The sequence below is a fragment of the Pituophis catenifer genome, unplaced genomic scaffold (genome assembly GCF_029215685.1).
Source record: "Pituophis catenifer annectens isolate HBS135680 unplaced genomic scaffold, rPitCat1.0.hap2 SCAF_3, whole genome shotgun sequence".
Lineage (NCBI taxonomy): Eukaryota > Metazoa > Chordata > Lepidosauria > Squamata > Colubridae > Pituophis > Pituophis catenifer.
The window spans coordinates 38,643,556-38,661,487 of NW_027256883.1; positions in this window are offsets into that span (position 1 = coordinate 38,643,556).

Consider the following 17,932-nt stretch of genomic DNA (forward strand, 5'->3'; position numbering starts at 1 on the left):
AATAACTTATTCCAAAGTGGAAAATCCTTCCCTCATAAAAGATGGAAGCCTCAGGCACATTCTGTCCATCATTTTTTATGTTGCTCTCTCATCAGTCCCCAAGAAGATTAAGACCGCTTCACATGTTCACCAGAGAGGCCATATTTAAGGATCCATCAAGAGTAAAGGATTTAAGTGTTGAAAAATTTACTTCCCAACAATTCTCTGCCTACTCATCTAATGAACCTATCCAGATTAGGTGAGAAATGAAACTTCTCTGGATAACTTATATGGGGCCCTCCTATGCAACTTGCTCAGATTGAAGAAGTTTATCAGATTGGATAAGTAACAAAACGTTCTGAACCAACAAAAAAAGAGGTCCAGTTGCCATGACTCAACTTCCAGAAGGCTCATAAAGTCTTCCTCTGCTGTTTGCTTTATATAAAAGACTTATTGCAGGATTAAGCATTTGTAAAGAGTACAAAATCTGTGGGAGTCAACAGTTAATTTTGCACAAACAGATGTAAAAATTGTGTCTACCAAATAGTAAGCAAGAACTTTAAAACCATTGTTATGTATAACTCAGTGACAGGTTATCAGAAACAAGGCATACTAGATAAAATTTATTTCAAATGTACAAAATCCAACATCTAATGAGATGTTGGTCATATCTGTTCTGTCATTTTTATTTTCTTCCTCATTGCACACCATTAATCTTTCTATTTTTTTTTCAGGTTGTACTTCTGTATCCATAGTTTTCTAAGGATTTATTCTTTTTTTGGGCAATGACAAACTACTTTATATGCAGTATGCATACCACGCAAACAGTGATCAGATTTAATTTTGTACCAGCTGTACATACATACATGTGGCATATGAACATTGCTGACTGCAAATGGTGCTTATTTTAATTTGGAGCTGATATCTAAAGCTGTGAATTACTGCTTTTATATGTATTGTTTTGCTTTCAATTAGTAAATTCTATCTGTATTAAAGAAAATAAAACAAATGCTTGATGCTTAATTGCCATTTTACTTTTTTAATGGTTTAGATTTGAATTTACTTTTAGAAGAAGCATTGTCTTATAAACTTTTCTCTTTCCTCATCAGAAGCAAGATAATCTCACAGAACTCAGGACATTACAATAATTCCATTTTCCACTTGCACAAATACACTAATCCTTCCTTCCTTCCTTCCTCCCTCCCTCCCTCCCTCCCTCCCTCCCTCCCTCCCTCACTTCCTTCCTTCCTTCCTTCTCCCTCCCTCCCCCCCTCCCTCTAATTCTGCATAATGCCATAGCTGCTTTTTGGGGATGTGGGGTGGGGTGGAAGAGGCACCTGTGGCTTTTAGTAGAAGCACACATTGATTCCCATCATCTGAAAACTTCTGATACATTTTGTTATGCAAATGTTTAGATCAGGGGTCCTCAACCTCCAGTTGGTGAACCAGCACTGATCTGCGACATGCCAGAAACAGGGCTGTGCCAACAAGCAAAGCCCCATCCATGGAATGAGGCAGCATGTGAAACCACATCCCCTCCAATCTGCAGAAAAACATCTGCCCACAGAACTGGTCCCTGATGTCCAAAGGGCTGGGGGACACTGGTTTAGACTATCCATATAGGTTAAATTAACATTTAAAGATGAACCCTTTAAAGTTCATGAATCAAAACCTCTATAAAACATTATTAATGTCTAAGATACCCATTTTATTCAGGGGTGAAATGCTCCCAGTTTGGACTGGATTGCCCGAACCGGTAGGGATGGTGGTGGGTGGTTCGGAGAACCAGTAGCAAAAATCCCTGCCCCCCCCCATGCCCAGCTGAGCCGAACGATCATCAGAGGCTTTTTTGTCTTTTAAAAGCATTTTTTCTATCACCTCTTCTGACAAAAAAATGCTTTTAAAAGTTAAAAAAAAAAGCCTCTGATGTTCACGCAGCTCATCTGGGATCATCAGAGGCTTTTCAAAGCATTTTTTTCTGCAACCTCTTGGCTGAAGAGGTGGTAAAAAAAATGCTTTGAAAAGTCTCTGACGATCCCAGCTGAGTTGCCTGATTGGCAGAGGCTTTTCAAAGCATTAGAAAAAATGCTTTGAAAAGTAAAAAAAAAAAAAAAAAAAGTTGGCCGCGCCCACCCAGTCACATTACCCCCCCCCACCACCACCAAGCCATGCCCACAGAATTGGTAGTAACAAATTTTACATTTCACCCCTGATTTTATTCCTAAATTTTCCACTCGAATTGGGCAGCCAATAAATTTAAATAAATAAATAATCAACTCAGGGTAAATTCTCCCCCCCCTCCATATCTCTAAGAAGCTTTGGAGTTGCAAAAGAAAGTTAGTGGCTACATGTACTTTGGGGGTTGTCCTTTTTGCATCCTTAATTTAATAATAGCTTGCTGGCTGTCCTAATCTGATTTTTATTTTGAGTCTGTAGGTTTATTTCAAAGGTGGTTGAGGAAACAGAGATATAAACTTGAATGCAATTTCCAGGCCATGTTTCAGAGACCATTTCTTGGACTTACTTTTTATCAATCTTATCCAATATCTTTTTAGATTACATTGCACTTTCCTTCTAAGTAGGGATGGCACTATTCTCCTTTCAATAAAATGCGTTCTAAACTGATGATAAATTGTGACTGCTGAATAATATAACCAGAAAGTTTTAGTGGAAGAAAAGGAAGAAGATGCATTTGATAGGTGGTAAAGGGAGTGATTTTCTAAGTGATCTTATTATTTAAAGCTCTAACGTTAGTTTTACTAGTCTTCGTCTCCTATAAATTAAGATGAAAGTAGTTGGACAAGGGGAAACTGGCGGTCTGCAAAATGCCTCTGAGATCACGTTTTTAAGGGTTATTAAACACAATTTGTTTTTGTCAGATTCCAATTTATCTGTATTTTAGCAAATCTCAAGAACCAACTCTGACACGCTGTATATCTCTATTAATCATTTATTCCAGAGACTTTGTACTTGTTTGACCTTAAGGGCCACATACTGTTTACTTCACAGAATCCTCTTTCCTCCTGGATGCAACTAGACAAATCAGAAGCACTTGGAAGTGCACTAAATCAGACAGGATTTGATATTTTATACCGTACTCGGTTATTTTTGCAGAAAGTTTAATCTAACCTGTTTGCAATTTTAGAGTGGACAAATCCAGATTACTACAGCTGGGTTCTATGGTTCTTAAAGCATGAGAGCCAATTTATGAATATGGAGTAAAAGTATATTTACTGTGAGATTAATCTATCTATTGCTAGATACAGAATCTGATTAATTCATACTAAAAAGGCCATAAAAATCCAACCTTAGAGAAGAGGGTGGGCTGAGCAGAACATATTATGGTATAGTAAAGTAGTAAAACTGTGGCTCTTTCTCTTCCTATATACCTGAATCTTTTCATCCACGAGATATGATTTCATCAAAGAATAAAACTGATTTGAGGGCAGGCCTCAATGACTCATGACGTAACCAATACTTTTCTCTCTCCTTTTTTTATCATGTCATCATACATTAATAAGAACCATTTCTCCTTTTATAGCTGCTGAATTGCAATCCACTGCACAATACATTTGTAGGAGAAACCTTTGCAGGAGGAGAGTTAGGAAGCAATAGATTCTGACCCATTCGTTACGCCATGGCAGAATGGAAATCTGATGCATATGCCTAATACAAACTGTAAGTATTAATTTACAGGGCTGAAAACTAAACATTTCCCCAACAGTTAGGGGAAGGAATTAGTGGTAAAATCTAAAATTTGTTACTATTGGCTCTGTGGGCGTGGCTTGGTGGTGGTGGGGTAATGTGACTGGGTGGGCGTGGCCAATATTTTTTTTACTTTTAAAAACAATTTTTCTATAATCTCTTCGGCGAAGAGGTTGTAAAAAAATACTTTCAAAAGGCTCTGACGATCCCAGCTGAGTTGCCTGATCGGCAGAGGCTTTTTTTCTTTTAAAAGCCTCTGCCAATCAGGTAACTCAGCTTGGATTGTCAGAGGCATTTAAAAGAAAAAAAGCCTCTGCCAATCAGGCAAGTCAGCTGGGATTGTCAGAGGCTTTTAAAAGAAAAAAAGCCTCTGCCGATCAGGCAACTCAGCTTGGACCGTCAGAGGCTTTTAAAAGCATTTTTTTCTACAACCTCTGAAGAGGTTGTAGAAAAAATGCTTTTAAAAGCCTCTGAAGAGGTTGTAGAAAAAATGCTTTTAAAAGCTTCTGATGATCCAAGCTGAGCCACGCGATCATCAGAGGCTTTTTTTTTTAGTTTTAAAACCATTTTTTCGGCCGAAGAGGTTGTAGAAAAAAATGCTTTAATTTTTTTTTTAAAAAAAAACCTCTGATGATTGCGCGGCTCAGCTGGGCATGGGTGGGGGGCAGGGATTTTTGCTACTAGTTCTCTGAACCGGGAGTATTTCACCCCGGGAAAGAATTTTATATATTATTAGCAGAAATGATAGCTATTTTCTCACAAATAACAGGGATAATCACCAATCTATCATTTGCAATGTTCAAAATAACAAATGCATGTCAAGCAATACAGAACTACACCGTTTAGTCAGGACTAGAATGCTAGTCAAATGTATTTTGGCCTATACATATAGATGTTTTCACAGCTGAGATAGACCTAGAATCCACTTACCTTGCCAGGCAAATAATTGCCAGAATGGAGTGCTAAGCAAGCAATCCCTGTGTCAAAGAAACTGACCTTGCAAAGATAATGAGACAAGGAGAACTCAGAACAGATGAAAGCCAAGAACACCTACTTTATCTAGTGACAGCCAGGGAACACCTTCATGCTCAATCAGTTCCTGCTAATGAGACAAGATGGGGTAAGATGTTAAAACAGCAGTAATGGGCAAACTTTTTCCCCCCCTCAAGCTTAATGATGTATAGCACGGTTAGATGAAATTGTCTTTTAAACCTGGCAAGAATATAAGTGCGAGCACAGTCACACAAAGAGAGTTCTGAATATATATCTGGGATATATTTACAACATAATCAGAATTACATTACAAAACCAACCACACACCTTCAAGATATTGGATAGGCTGCAGCTATTAAAAATAATTTGCTTAAATGGACATAAACATACTGTATTTAATATAATGTTGGACTGTAGCTAAAATGCAAATGTCTGTGATTAAAGAGTTCAAGTGTTGTTGCACTAGGACTGAAGAGACCCAGGTTCCAAGCATCCCTTAATCACAGTAACCCAATTGGAGACGTCAGACTGCTGAGCTCCTGCTGGTGGGGAAGATATCCCTCAAATAAAATAAAATAAAATGCAAAACAAACTTTTCCTGGGGAAAAAAGGAACAACACTGAGTCAAAGGATTCCTAAAGCCTGTAAAAACTTGAGGGGGCGGGTTTCCACAGAAGCCTCCAAAATGTAAGTATTTAATATACCAGAAAAGGAAAATTATTACATTAAATATTGCATAGTTACTGTATCAATTGTGACTTTCTCATTTAAATTGTTATATCAGAGATCACAGCAATCTCTTTTTGGCCTGCAATAAAATTAAGCAAACTATAATTGAAATAATTCTCATTTTTTGCCCCATCCACTATTTTTACATGACGCTTAAGCCATGGATAGTCATTGAATCACAAAACGTGCATTCTTTTTGTAGAACAATCCTAGGAGTAAAAGGAGGTTCAGGAACTAGTGAAGAACTGAGTAATACGTAGTAAGAACAAGTCAAAAGCAAAGGAATCTATTCTCATTTAATCTATAAAATCTTGGCACTGTAGTAAGAATGCAGAACCAAAGCAAAACACTGACCTTGAAAGCTTCATGGCATTAGGAAGTAGGGGGAATAAAGTGGAAGTCTTGGCAACAATTATGTGGTCTAAATAAAGAACGAGTTTGTTGATGTTGGGTGTATCATAAAACATTTTGGGGCAAGAGTGGTAGGATTGTGATATAATTGGGGGTGGGGTCAACAGCATTTTCTGCATTTTTTTTGCATGAGAAACTTGACAGAGTGTCAAGGGATGTGCTTATTTTTTAAAACATTATTTAACCTTAATCCTAACTTGGGAGCACGATGGCTCAGTGGATGAAGATGCTGAGCTTGTCAGCTGGAAAGCTGAGCAGCCGACTTTGAGACCCAGGCTCCTGTTACTTGCCCTAGCTCCTGCAAACCTAACTGTTCGAAAGCATGAAAATGTGAGTGGATAAATAGGTACCACTTCAGTGGGAAGCAACAGTGTTCCATGTGCCTCAGCATACAGTAATGCTGGACACATTATCATGGAAGTTTCTTCGGACAATGCTGGCTCCCTCAGCTAAGAAACAGAGATGAACACTGCCCCATAGAGTTGGACATGATTGGACAGGGGAAACCTTTTTAATCCTAACCTTAACCCGAAAATCCTATAGTACACCAATTTTAACATATACTCAATTGTGTTTCTCATCTCAAATGAGCAGATCTTTTAATTTTTGACAGCTAGAAAGATTTCTAGGAATCACTAAACAAGATATTGTGGAATAATGTTGTTGTGGTCCACCAGCAGCCTGCGGAGCTGGCAGCGGAGTCGGACAGCGGTGAGGCTGAGGAAGAACATGGGCCAGTCCTGGAGGCTGGGGAAGGCCCGGATGAGGGTTCTGTGTCGGAGGCAGAGATAGGGCCAGGGCCATCAGGGAGTGATGCACGGACTTTGGAGCCTCCAGAGGCTGACAGTAGAGAGGCAGAGGAACAGGAGGAGTCTGTTCCTAGTGCACGTATGAGAAGAGCTGCCAGAAGGCAGGAGCAGCTAAAGCAGAGGATGACTCGGGGGTAGGGCCAAGAGATGATTGGCCCCTCCCATAAGGCTTAAAAGACCAGCAACAGCTCTTGGCCTCTTTGCCGGAAAACAACCGTTGAGAGATTTGCTTCTTGTTTGGATATATTTCTTTCTTGTCAGCGTCTTCTGTTCCTGAACTGTTGCCAAGAAAAGCCTTTGGCAGTTTGCCTAATTATCCCAAGGTTACAGATAAACTGAAGAATGGTGTTCTGAGGACTTTGCTTTCATTTAATTTGGAGTACGTTGAGTTTGGAATGAGTTAATTCTCAGCTGTTTTAATAAAATCTGTTTGTTTTTTGGAACTGTTTTGCATTTAATATTAACTATGTGGCCCTGGGTCATAACAAATGTCAGCCATAGGGCCTTAGATTGTCTACACTGATATAACAACTTGCTTGCAGAATCAATGGCTAGTTTATGCTTGATAATACTGAGGTATAATGGTTGTTGGGGTTTTTAGAAGAGATTGGACAAATGCCCTTTCAAATGCTGCTGCAACAAGCCTTGGCCCAAGTGAAGGTATGAGGGGATTAGGGAGAAGTTTCTAAACAATTGGATGAGCAGTTGCTGTGAAGCCAATCTGCTTCTCAATATTCTACAATTTCAGCCACATGCCATGCAAAAAAGAAGACATTCACAATCCATGTTCACACATCTGAGTTCAATTCAGATGGATCAATTCATGCTGTGTCTCATATACATAGAAAGAATTACCCACAGTGGTGGGATTCAGCTGGTTCGGGATGGTTTGGGTGAACCAGTTGTTAAATTGCTGGCTGGCCCCTCCTCTCCCCTCCCTGCCCCTTCTAAGAGTCCCCACACACCCCATTTTGGCTCCCAGGTAAGTGCAGGGAGGCCCACTAGGCCCAAAATGGAGTGCAGGGGGATGCGGTGCACTCCCCCTTGGCCCATTTTTGCTCCCAGGAGGCTGCAGTATTCCTTCCTTCCTTCCTTCCTTCCTTCCTTCCTTCCTTCCTTCCTTCCTTCCTTCCTTCCTTCCTTCCTCCCTTCCTCCCTCCCTTCCTTCCTTCCCCTTTCCTTTCCTTTCCCTTCCCTTCCCTTCCCCTCCCTTTTCTTCTCTTCCCTTCTCTCCCCACCCCTCCCCTCCTTGAAAGGAAATTTGAAAATTTTTGGGAGGCAAAATTACATTGTAATAATTTTCCCTAACGCCATCATTCTGCTAAACAAATAATTCCCTCAACACTGTCAAACTAGTAACTAAGTCTGCATTACTATTAATCTTCTCATCATTCCTATCACCCATCTCCTCCCACTTATGACTGTATGACTGTAACCTTGTTGTTGGTATCCTTAAGATTTATATTGACTATTTCCCTATGACTATCTTTAAGTGTTGTACCTTATGATTCTTGACCAATGTATCTTTTCTTTTATGTACTCCAAGAGCATATGCACCAAGACAAATTCCTTGTGTGTCTAATCACACTTGGCCAACAAAGAATTCTATTCTATTCTATTCTATTCTATTCTATTCTATTCTATTCTATTCTATTCTATTCTATTCTATTCTATTCTATTCTATTCTATTCTATTCTATTCTATTCTATTCTATTCTAATATCTAGCAGTAGGAAATAAGCAATTTAAGTATTGTATCACTGCTGAGATACAATTGCTGCAATCCACTTCTCTCTTTATACTGACATGATATGCATTGGCTTTCTGTTTCTGATAAACCTGAGATTATAATTGGATTATTATACCAGTTGCTGAACTTTTATATCTTCTTCACTCCCCCCCCATCCAGCCATTTTTAATTATAAAAGATAGTTTTATTTACTTACGTGTCAGCTTAATGATGGTTGTATAATAACATAAGTATTAGTGAGAAAGTATTAGTGAGAAAGTGACAACAGTTCCTTCAGAGATACCATTCCCATTGCTCCTTAAGGAAGCATTTTACTCAGTTTATTCAATTATTTATTGGTTCCAGCCTGCAACAGTATGTAGTAATAACTTTGCGAGATGGTTAGGAGAGCTGCAGACTGGAGAGGCCAGCCTGTAAAAGACATCTCAGCCCACAGAAACAGGGAGGGCCTCGGAAGCATTTCAAAAAGGATCCCCTCTAGTTTTTCAGAGAGTAAAAGGAAAAGAGGGGAAAAATATTTCCAGACTTGCAACATTCTGTTAATATTATCTTACAATAAAGATAGAGCTAGTGTACCTGATTGTATTTCTTGTCTGGACTACCACACAAGATTAACACAGCCCAAACTTGACTAGGCAAGGTATGTAATTAGTTGAAAGGTACAATTATAGAAGGTCTAACCTTGACTTGGGATATCATTGTACTATGTCTTGATATCAAGGTGAGTAGGGATGCTTCATACCTATTCTAGGCTACCATTCTTGTAGCTGTTGACTGTTGTGTTGAGTTAGGAAGTATTCAGGAATCAGCCACTGAAACACATGTTTGGCATCTACCATTTTGTCAATATCGTTTATCTAAGCCAGGGGTGTCAAACTCTTGTTGTCACGGTGTCGTCACGTGACATATCGGGACTTTTCCCCTCTTTGCTAAACTGGGCATGGGTGTGGCCAGCGCGTGTGATGCATCCAGCCCATTGGCCGCAAGTTTGACAGCCCTGATCTAAGCACTTACTAAATAATGATGTGATGACCAAAATCTAAATTAGAGTTTTATACTGGCTCCTTTTTATGGTATCATCTGTTTTTAGATCAATATGGTATAGACAAAATGAAACTGATAATGTCAGGGAAAAGTCTGTGCTAAAATCTTTCTCCTTCATGGTCTGTTGAGGGCTTAGGTTTTTATTGTTCTGTTTCCCCCCCCATAAATGTTACAGAAAGTAAATCATGCTGTTTCTCCCTTGTATTCTGAAATCATTCCTGGTTACAGAATTCAGGAAAATTTTGAGTGCCAAATTTAACCTCTCTGCTGTGATTACTGCATGAGGTTGGACAAGTACATAATTAATTGAGCTTGCACTCACGCCTAATGCTATTAAGGAGAATATTGGTGGCTGTGGTGAGGGAAATGCTTATAATAGCCCTCTGATCTGGAAGCACAGGTTTTGGGGAGGATTAATATTCCATTGTGACACATGTACTGCAGAGAACCTGTCAATCAAGTGCAGTGTGCTGAAGCAGCTGAGTTTAATACATGACAGCTAATGTCAATCTGATTAGGAAAAGGGGAAAAAATAAAGGTAATTATATTAAAATTTCTAAAGAAGGTAAAAATGACCGCAAGCAACCAATGACACCAGCTGTCCTCCCTCCCCTCACACATAAGTCCTGGACAAGCAAATATAATTCCCGAGGCTTAACCCCAGGGAAATCTGAGCTCATCAACTCTAAGAAAGTTAGCAAAAGTTGGACAAAACCAGAAAGCAGTGGAGAAAGAAATTAACAAAGTTTATGAGAATATAATTGGTCAGCTGTAAAATATAAAATATTGTTAGTCCCTGCTCCTAGGTGCTGTTTATGGATAATGTGATTTGATTGCTATAATAAGGTACAATGTATAACAATGAGAAAAGAATTGAGTTCTACAATATTTTGGTTTTATATAATTGTTTGTGGGAATTCCACAATTTCCCCAGATCCTAAAAAACTCTGACTTGGAGCTGGCAGTGCTGCTATTATTCATTCTTATCTGGAAATATTAGCTTGTCCAGGAGATAAGTGACACTTGTTAGCATGTTTAATAAACTCTGAACTAGGGTAGGCATGAACATTCATGGTCTTTGGATTGAAGGAGATTCTAGATTAACCCTAATCCTAACCCTGGAGCCCTTCTGGATTGTTCAAGAGAAATTTAGCAAAATGCCATATAGTAGCTGTATGTAACCTCTTTTATATGGGTTGATTTTCAGTTAAACATGAAGCAGAACGTACATATAAATGTCCAATAGCATTGGTGCATGTACACAAGTAAAATTAATCAATGAACAAAGTGATAAACAAAAAAAAACAAAAAAAGAGGGAGGGAGAATCAGGAAAAAAATATTATGCCACTTCCACTAGTGATATGATTGCACAATTATTTTCAGGGACAATCAGAGGCATAACAAATAATCTCCATACCTTTTTGATTGACAAACTGAAGATCATTGTTATTTTTGTGATCCACATAGTGCCAATGGTATCGGTACCAATGGTATCAGGAGACACATGCATTCATTATGTAAGGAAATAAATGCATAAATAGAAGAAAAAATTGCAGGTAGAATTGACCTAATTCTTGCTCCTGGCAACAAAAGAAAGGGACATTATGACTTATGCTACACAAAGTTCAATGAAGCTCATAAATATTACTGCCTAATTCTGCATCTAATCTGGTTTTTGAGAGAATCACTGTGATGTTCACACAACTTCTTATGTTAATTGTATCAGAACAAACCCTATATTTATATTATATATTTGAGTGGTGTGGTGGCCTAGAGGTGAAGACACTCACTTCCCATTAGGAAGGTTGAGAGTTCAATCCTAGGCAGTAACAGATGTTTCTCTATCAGGGTGCAAAGAGAAAATATCTTCTGAGAATTTTGTGTAGGCATCAGGAAGGGCATCTCTCTCTGTGTGTAATTTGATTATAAACTCTGATTTTAGGTACCTTGACTAATAGCAGAAAGAGTTAGTTTAGAAGCACCAAGAAATCTCACAGCTGTATTCAAAATGGAAAATTAAAAAAATAATAATCAGAAGATAATGTTAAAGCACTTAGCATGTTGTTTCCATTAAAATGTGTATGGACGTGTCTATAAAGTCACCAAGAGTTGACTCTGACCTTAAGGAGGTTTATTTTTATCTATGACCTGTTCTGGAAAAATCCAGATGATTATTAAATGGTAGTAACAAGTAGAGTAGAAAACTGTAATTCTTTCCTGCCACGTAAAAATCATCCCATATATTGCAGCCCATCCTACCTTTAAATTCATCAATGGGGAAAAAAAAATACTTAGTCAAACACCAGTATTGGGGGAAAAGTATTGATCAGGAGGGAAGAGAGGAGAGGTATGAGGAGTAGAAGTATTAGAAAATTGTGTTTTAATATATAGAAATGGCAGCAAAGGATTATTATACAGCCATACATCTTGGTAGCAAAGGATGGTTACATAGCCATACAGATCAAAATAAAGTGTACAGCCACTATAGGCCTTGTTGCTTAAGGATTTCAACTGTCACAGGAAACTCTCCTCAGAACATAAAGGAACCATAGATTATAACCACAGATGCAAACTGCCATCTACTGGCTAAATAATTCTGTAGTTGTTACAGTACAAAAGACATTCTAACATGTATTCCAACAGGAAGGAAAATATCTTCCCCAAAAAGGCAATATTTTTTTAGAAAGCAGAGTGTGTTTGCAGTTGGAGTAATAGCATAGCTTGCAACCTTATATTCCTTCAATTATGTCGTTCAATACCTGGTTATGCCAGTAGATCTGGGGATCCCTAGGAATCGGTGAACTAGTGAGCCAGTTCCATTATTATTAACATCCCCCTGTCTATTATTCCTGTTTAACTGTTTTTATAGTTTTTTAAAAATGTTTTTAATATTTGTTAATGATAAACATTTGCTCATAAGATGGGTTGTTCTATAAATGAGGTACATAATTAAAAAAAAATTACCTGAGACCATTATTCAATTTAATGGGGCTTACTTCTGAGTAAACACAAGCAAGCATTGTAATGAGTGTTTCCTTTAATAGGGTTGAGTTTATTACTGTACCAAAATTTCCATTTTATAAATAGGGACACTACATATAAATTAGTTTCAGAGAATGAAATAGTAGCACAGACTATTATTTATTTATTTATTCGGCTTATATGCCGCCCTATCTCACAATGGACTCAGGGCGGCTCACAACAATAAAACACAAGCCACAATAAAAATAAAGACTAAAATCTAAAAAATTTAAAATTAACCCATTAAAACCCTTAAAACCCCGTCATCAGACCAGGTCAAGGGATTTGAAAAGCCAGGTTTTTAATTCCTGGTGGAAGGTGCGAAGGTCGGGCGCTAGTCGGAGCTCCAAGGGGAGTTGATTCCAGAGGGTGGGCGCCCCAACCGAGAAGGCTCTACTCCTGGGGGCCGCCAGCCGCCACTGTCTAGCCGACGGCACCCTGAGTAAGCCCTCTCTATGGGCGCGAACCGGGCGATGGGATGTTGTTGCTGGCTGTAGGTGGTCCACCAAATATCCTGGTCCTAAGCTATGTAGGGCTTTATAGGTCAACACCAGCACCTTGAATCTCACCCGGAGGGCAACCGGTAGCCAATGCAAACCGCGCAGGAGGGGTGTAACATGGGAGTATTGGGATTCTCCCATCACAACCCGCGCGGCTGCATTTTGCACCAGCTGAAGCCTCCGAGTGGTCCTCAAGGGCAGCTCCATGTAGAGAGCGTGAACAACATTATGAACAACATTATCCCTGTAATAGGAAAAGATGTATCAATCTCGAAAATTCATGACAATCCAACTTTTTGCATATTGTAAACTGTTGATGTAGTATGCAAGCTGCTGAGAGTCATTGAACTGCAGTAGGCTATAAATGTAGTAAATAAAGAAAATAAATACACTTTTTTCCATAGGGGCAAGGAGATTAAATTATTATGTGAATCGAAGCAGTTAGAGGCATTTGTCACTCACCTTTGAATAAAGATGTGCAGCCTAAACTCAACTATATTTAATTGGACACTTGTTCCCTCCCCTCATTTTATTATATTTTATAGCAAGATTGAAAAAATAAATTTTGCTACAATTTGAATGAGAATTACTTGCAGATAAGTATGTATGATTGCCTTCTCTGAAATATATCCATGTTTCATATTAAGCAATTTTTTTCCTAGATAACCTTTTAGCTCCTGAGAGTCTAGCTACACTTTTATGGTGTAGTCAATTGATATTAATATAGTACTGTACTGCCAACAGCAATGAAGGCTTGCTAGTGCTTGCATTTATCCCAGATAATGTCGCAGAGTCTGATAATTTAGAGAGATTACTGTAAGACTTGATTTTTCCCCCTCTCTGAGATTTATGGCTTGCACTCAGATTCCTGTAAGGAAAAACAATCAGACCAAATCTAATAGTCATCTGATCTCTTGATGTGTAATAGAAATCGAACAGGTAGAAGAGATTTTTTGTATTAAACAAGTCAAGACTGTTTTAATTTAGGAAACGTCCTTTTTATTATTAGTAATATTTAATGCAAATCTGTTGGTTGCTTTACAATGATTTTTTTTTTTTTTTAAATTTGCTCTTTCTCATACTTACTCACACATACATGAATACCCAGAATCTGGGATTATGGATGTGGCTATATAAAAACTGCAGTATCACTATTTTTGCCACAAGATGTCAGACTTTGATTAGTCTTTTGATTGCTATTGGCTGTTCTCTTTCATATTGTGTTAGTCCAACAAAGGAGAGTATTTTTTTGTTTTATTGTCACAGTTCATTTTGGATCAGCCAATATTCAGGACTGCAAAATATAACAATTATATTAAGGCTATGTAGTTACTAATAGAAGTATACTCTGCTCGTTGCGCAATTACTATCTTTATTTAGTTTTTTTGTTAATACATAAGCTTTCATTTTCTATTACTGGAAAATGAAGTCTTAACCAGCCTGGACTGAGAGGGTTTAGATTTTGGGGGTTTTAATATAAATTATATACGTACATTATGTATTTTATAATTTTAACTGGTTGTTTTATTGTTGTGAGCCGCCCAGAGACCTCAGAGATACGGCGGCATATAAATTTTATTAATAAATAAATAAATAACAGATATAATTAATGCTAGCATTCTTAGTGATTGTTGTGCCTTCTAATTGGTAAAATATAGACAATAGTATGTTGGCTTACTATGTAGTTTTAATTAGAGATCTTAATTTGTACAGAATATTATGAGCATACTAACCAAAATCTATCCAAATTGATGAATATTTTCTGTTATATGTCATCATTCATGGATAGTACTGTAGACAGTATCAATATTAATCAGGTCAAATGCGTTAAATATGTTGGATCTCTTCCTACATTGCTAAACCTTGGAAAGAATAGCTAAAAACTGTGTCTGCAAAAGTTCAAATCTCATAAATACTTTTTAGAGCTTTGCAAGCTGCAATGACAATAAGCATGTGCTAAGCTATTAAATTACAGAGGACAAATGATTAGAACATCCTGGCCTATAAAATACAAGTGTATAAAAACCAATCTATGGGTCCCTTTGAATTGCTTAATCAAAATTTTCAAGGTCTGTGTTAGCATGTTCTGCTGGGTTTCTTTACTTAGAATGGAGTGTCAATAATAACTTAAAAGATGTATGAGGATGTGCTGCCTAAAATACGGGCTCAAATTAATGCTCTTTGAGAATTTTGCTAGCTCTAAATCCTGTATGTCAATTTTTTTTCATCCTTTTTAAAGAAATAATTTTAGATGCAAGACTCTGGCTTCTCTACTCAATAGCTGAATCTAACTGATTTTGAAAATGTGGAGATTCTGTTCTATCTCTCTCCTCCCTCCCTCCCTTGTCCCCCTCCCTCCCTCCCTCCCAGACTCCCTTGGTGTCAAGCCTGTGGAAAAGCCTTCAAAAGGGAGTAAAAACTTTAGAGTCAGACATACAGTTGGACACACAAGGGGAGAAGAAGAGGACAGTAGCTAAAAGGCAGAGGGGAAAGAAAAGGAAATACCATAGAGCAATGATTGCTAGCCTTTTCTGGACCGAATTCCCAAAGTGTGCATCTCCCGCCCCCGCACATGCGCGCCCCCTGTGCATGCGTGCATGGCCCCCTGTATGTTCCCCGTGCATGCACACATGGGCCTCTATGTGTGTACCGTGCATGTGCACACTGCCCCCCATGCGCCACACGCATGCGTATCAGAGACCCGAAGGCCAGCTGGTCGATGGGAGGTGCGCGCACATGTGCAGCGAAGCTGAGCTGGGGCAACGGCTCGCTGGCTCACAGAGAGGGCATTGTGTGCGACTTCTGGCATGCGTGCCATAGGTTCGCCATCACGGCCATAAAGTAAGGAGAAGGTTAAGGAACTACTGTAAAGGAAATAAGTGCCAAAGCTTTAATGCAAAATAGTCAGAAAGGCTACTTTTAAAGCATGGAGCCTTCTGCCCTGATGACATGCTTCCCTGCAGTTATAAAGGGAAGGAGATGCTTGGAAGTTGCTGATGTGGCTAAAAGGCAGGGAAATTTCAAAAGTGGGAAGTGCCCAGTGGTGGGATTCAGCCAGTTCGCACCACTTCGGGAGAACCGGTTGTTAACTTTCTGAGCAGTTTGGTGAACTGGTTGTTGGAAGAAATCATTAGGGCAGAGAACCAGTTGTTAAATTATTTGAATCCCACCACTGGAAGTGCCCCTTTCAAGGCATGATTGTATTCAAGGGGAAGAAGAGCAGGCAGGATTCAGATAGACCAGAATTTGAGAAATAGAGGACAGTGAGACAAATGGCTATACTACATAAGCTTTTTTGCACCGATAATTGTGGCTATAAACATCTGAGGAAATAGGGGGAGTTAGATTACTTGAATATATATTGTGCTTTTAAGGAGGGTGCTATCCCTAAGCAAGCATCTTAGGACAGAGGGATTTGTTGCTTATTCTTGTACTTGTGTAGTGATATAACACAGTTATAGCTGTTCTTCTCTGATCAGAACAGAACAGAACAGAACAGAATAGAATAGAATAGAATAGAATAGAATAGAATAGAATAGAATAGAATAGAATAGAATAGAATAGAATAGAATTCTTTATTGGCCAAGTGTGATTGGATACACAAGGAATTTGTTTTTGTGTATATGCTCTCAATGTGCATACAGAGAATAAAATACATTCACCAAGAATAAAAAGATACAACACTTAGTGATAGTCAAGGTTACTAATAAGCTATCAAATCGTACTAGGAAACAAATAAAAACAATATAAATTGAAAGATACAAGAAACATGGTTATAGTAATAAGTGGAAAGAGTTAGATACTAGTAAGGAAGAGAAAAATGATAGTAATACAGACTTAGTAAATTAGTTGTTAAAGCAGTAGTAAATTAATTGTTAAGCAGAGTGATGGCATTGGGGAAAAAAACTGTCCTTGTGTCTAGTTGTTCTGGTGTGCAGTGCCCTACAGCGTCGTTTTGAGGGTAGAAGTTGAAACAATTTATGTCTAGGATGTGAGGAGTCTGTAGTTATTTTCACAGCCCTCTTTTTGACTCCTGCGGTATACAGATCCCCAGTGGAAGGCAGGTTGGTAGCAATTGTTTTTTCTGAAGTTCTAATTATCTGTTGAAGTTTGTGTTTGTCTTCCTTGGTTGCAGAGCCAAACCAAGTTATGGAGGTGCATGTAATTGAAATCAATTGATTCATTAGTTGTGATCAACCTGTAGGGAAAGGGGGGTGGAATGACCCAGACCCTCCCTGCTGGTGAAAGGTTTGGCAATGGGTTTTGTTCAAAATAAACTGCCTTGAAGCTGGAGGGATCGTCTTGTGGGGCATCTCCTAGGAGAGTGGTAGCTTTGAGATGGGCAGACTTCCTATTGGCTGGAGAATTCTGGGAGCTAAAGTACACACATCTTATAGTTGTCAAGATTAAGAACCACCATGGTGGGAAATTAACTTCTCAAAGCCAGAATGAGCTACTGGATGAAAATAGGAGTTACACACAAACTGTATATATATATACATTTTTCCAAAAGACATATTCATGTTTTTTAAAATCCTATGTTCTGCTTCTATCACCTTCATTTTTATACTACTACCCTGTTTCCAGTGGTGCGATTCAAGTAATTTAACAACCGGTTCTCTGCCCTAATAATTTCTTCCAACAACCAGTTTGCCAAACTGCTCAGAAAGTTAACAACCAGTTCTCCCAAAGGGGTGCGAACTGGCTGAATCCCACCACTGCCTGTTTTCCCCAAAATAAGACATCCCCTGATAATAAGCCCAATTGGGCTTTTGAGCGCATGACAATAATGTCAAGCACTTATTTCAGGGTTCAAAAAAAATATAAGACAGGGTCTTATTTTCCAGGAAACACGGTACTTCCCCCCCCGTACTGAGATACCTTTGATTTTCCCAGTTCTCCTCAGTGCACATTTGAGTAGATCCTATTGCTCAGATATCTAAGTCCCTTCTATGAATGAAAAAGAGATGTAGATTGTGGTGTCATGGAAA